Here is a 4,145-nt window from a genome sequence, read left to right as displayed (position 1 = left end):
GCTGCCCACTGCTCCGGGGGTACGTGTGTTCACTACTCTCTGGATGGGTTAAATGCAGAGGTCACATTTCGTTGCCTTGTACTTGTACATGTGCAATGACAATAAATTGAATCTAAATCTAAATCTTAATAGGCTTTGGCCATTATTTACCTATGAGGGTCCAATTAAATAAGTTGCACATGTATTGTCATTTTGAGCATACTAACCATGTTACAAAGCTGTAATAAACAGGTAATTTCCAAACTAAGTCACACACACTTTTGGAACGGCTCCCATAGGTAGCTAATGGACACACCATTTTAAAGCTTCTGGAGCACATCTATGAGCATTAATGCACATCATTGTGAAGGGCTAAGCCTCTCATACACTCTACTGTTGGTTAAAGCTGAATAATTCCTTACTTAGGCTTATAATGACCCTTAATTGGCTTTGGCCATTATTTACCTATGAGGGTCCCATTAAATAAGTTACACATGTATTGTCATTTTGAGCATAATAACCATGTTACAAAGCTGTAATAAACAGGCTTTGTCCACTATTTACCTATGAGGGTCCCATTAAATAAGTTACACATGTATTGTCATTTTGAGCATAATAACCATGTTACAAAGCTGTAATAAACAGGTAATTGCCAAACTGAGTCACACACACTTTTGGAACGGCTCCCATAGGTAGCTAATGGACACACAATTTTAAAGCTTGTGCAGCACATCTGTGACCTTAAATGGATGTCATTTACACAGTAGAGTGCCTCTTATACACTCTATTGTTGGTTTAAGCCATATATCTCATTGCCAAGGTTAAATAATCACCCTTAATAGGCTTTGTCCATTATTTACCTATGAGGGCCCCAAAAGATAAGTTACGACTGGGACTTCCTGTGGTCACAGGAAGTCCCACACGTAACACTTTTGGCGCGGCTCCCATAGGTAGCTAATGGACACACCTTTTTAAGCCTCTGGAGCACATCTATGAGCCTTAATGCACGTCTTGGGAAGGGCTAAGCTTCTCATATACTGTTGGCTATATAACTCCTTACTTAGGCTTATAATGACCCTTAAAAGGCTTTGTCCATTATTTACCTATGAAGGTCCCATTAAATAAGTTACGAATGTACATGCCACACGTAACACTTTTGGCAGTTCCCATAGGTAGCTAATGGACACACCATTTTTAAGCCTCTGGAGCACATCTATGAGCCTTAATGCACGTCATTGTGAAGGGCTAAGCCTCTCATACACTCTACTGTTGGCTAAAGCTATATAACTCCTTACTTAGGCTTATAATGACCCTTAATAGGCTTTGTCCATTATTTACCTATGAGGGTCCCATTAAATAAGTTACACATGTATTGTCATTTTGAGCATAATAACCATGTTACAAAGCTGTAATAAACAGGTAATTGCCAAACTGAGTCACACACACTTTTGGAACGGCCACCCATAGGTAGCTAATGGACACACCATTTTTAAGCCTCTGGAGCACATCTATGAGCCTTAATGCACGTCATTGTGAAGGGCTAAGCCTCTCATACACTCTACTGTTGGCTAAAGCTATAGAACTCCTTACTTAGGCTTATAATGACCCTTAATAGGCTTTGTCCATTATTTACCTATGAGGGTCCCATTAAATAAGTTACACATGTATTGTCATTTTGAGCATAATAACCATGTTACAAAGCTGTAATAAACAGGTAATTGCCAAACTGAGTCACACACACTTTTGGAACGGCCACCCATAGGTAGCTAATGGACACACCATTTTTAAGCCTCTGGAGCACATCTATGAGCCTTAATGCACGTCATTGTGAAGGGCTAGCCTCTCATACACTCTACTGTTGGTAAAGCTATAGTAACTCCTTACTTAGGCTTATAATGACCCTTAATAGGCTTTGTCCATTATTTACCTATGAGGGTCCCATTAAATAAGTTACACATGTACAGGAGTCCCACACGTAACACTTTTGGCGCTGGTTCCCATAGGTAGCTAATGTAACACCATTTTTAAGCCTCTGGAGCACATCTATGACCTTAATGCACGTCATTGGGAAGGGCTAAGCCTCTCATGCTATATAACTCCTTACTTAGGCTTATAATGACCCTTAAAAGCCTTTGTCCATTATTTACCTATGAGGTCCATTAAATAGTACGAATGTACATGCCACAGTAACACTTTTGGACGCCCCATAGGTAGCTAATGGACACACCATTTTTAAGCCTCTGGAGCACATCTATGAGCCTTAATGCACGTCATTGTGAAGGGCTAAGCCTCTCATACACTCTACTGTTGGTAAAGCTATAGTAACTCCTTACTTAGGCTTATAATGACCCTTAATAGGCTTTGTCCATTATTTACCTATGAGGGTCCCATTAAATAAGTTACACATGTATTGTCATTTTGAGCATAATAACCATGTTACAAAGCTGTAATAAACAGGTAATTGCCAAACTGAGTCACACACACTTTTGGAACGGCCTCCCATAGGTAGCTAATGGACACACCATTTTTAAGCTCTGGAGCACATCTTGAGCCTTAATGCAGTCATTGTGAAGCTAAGTCCTCTCATACACTCTACTGTTGGTATTAAGCTATAAACTCTACTTGCAGGCTTAATAATGACCCTTAATAGGCTTTGTCCATTATTTACCTATGAGGGCCCCATAAGATAAGTTACGACTGGGACTTCCTGTGGTCACAGGAAGTCCCACACGTAACACTTTTGGCGCGGCTCCCATAGGTAGCTAATGGACACACCATTTTTAAGCTCTGGAGCACAACTATGAGCTTTATTGTACATCATTGTGAAGGAATGTATCTTCTGTGTACAATATTATTGGTTTTACCTGTATAACTCATTGCCAAAGCAAATAATGGTAATTTAGAGGCTTTGTACATTCGCCACGTATGAGGGCCCCTTCAAATAAGATAGAGATGTAAGAAATAGGCGTGTGTGACAAAGCGCTAAGGATTCCCAAACTGTAGCACAAAATCACAATTCACAAAAATGCATCCCACTCCTTACCTGTCACATAGGAGGCGAATTTACACAGTTTTAAGCCTGTAGAGCACAATATTGAGCTTTAATGTACATTATCATGAAGGAATGTGTCTCCATAGGCTTTGTTCATTATTTACCTATAAGGCTCCCATTAAATAGGTCACGAATGTACATGCCACACGTAACACTTTTGGCACGGCTCCCATAGGTAGCTAATGGACACACTCATTTTTAAGCTTCTGGAGCACATCTATGAGCCTTAATGCACGTCATTGTGAAGGGCTGTGACTCTCATACACTCTACTGTTGGATAAAGCTATAAACTCCTTACTTAGGCTTATAATGACCCTTAATAGGCTTTGTCCATCATTTACCTATGAGGGCCCCATAAGATAAGTTACGACTGGGACTTCCTGTGGTCACAGGAAGTCCCACACGTAACACTTTTGGCGCGGCTCCCATAGGTAGCTAATGTACACACCATTTTTAAACCTCTGGAGCACATCTATGAGCCTTAATGCACGTCATTGGGAAGGGCTAAGCCTCTCATGCTATATAACTGAAGAGTTGATTTCATTGAAAATAGATGGGCTGGACCAGCTTAAAATGCATATTATGAATTATTTTCTGTTCAAACTTGGGCTAATAGGCTCTGGCATGACACCCTTTTTCTTTCAATACAATACAATGTAATAGTTAAAATCTACCTTTATTTTAACTTCCTTTTTTGATTCATATTTTGTTGTGATGACAAGTATGATACAAAGCCAAATAAATTGAAACTGTTTAATAAAGGTTTAACAGAAGAGCAAAATCAAATTTGAAATGCTTATATGAGATGCTTGTTTGTCTTACCGTAGTAGTTTTCACCTTGCCACTGGGCTGTGTACAAGTCCAGCCTGATTTATTAACTAACAGGTCACAGCCTTCATCCTCCAGACAAGGCATCATGTCACACCACTGCTTGGTCTTCACGATACGAGCTGTGGATCAAAGAAACCCTTAAGTAGATATGATCTGTAATATCAAACAAAAACATATGATAATACTAAGTCTAATATGATAATACTACTATTACTACCTTTTCATATTGAATGTATCACTTTGCAAAATTATTTAATTACAGAGAATAGGCCACCCCACACTG

The sequence above is a fragment of the Triplophysa rosa genome, unplaced genomic scaffold, assembly GCF_024868665.1.
Source record: "Triplophysa rosa unplaced genomic scaffold, Trosa_1v2 scaffold173_ERROPOS264974, whole genome shotgun sequence".
Classification (NCBI taxonomy): domain Eukaryota; kingdom Metazoa; phylum Chordata; class Actinopteri; order Cypriniformes; family Nemacheilidae; genus Triplophysa; species Triplophysa rosa.
The sequence above is the reverse complement of the archived record's forward strand: the minus strand, read 5'-3'. Positions refer to the sequence as shown.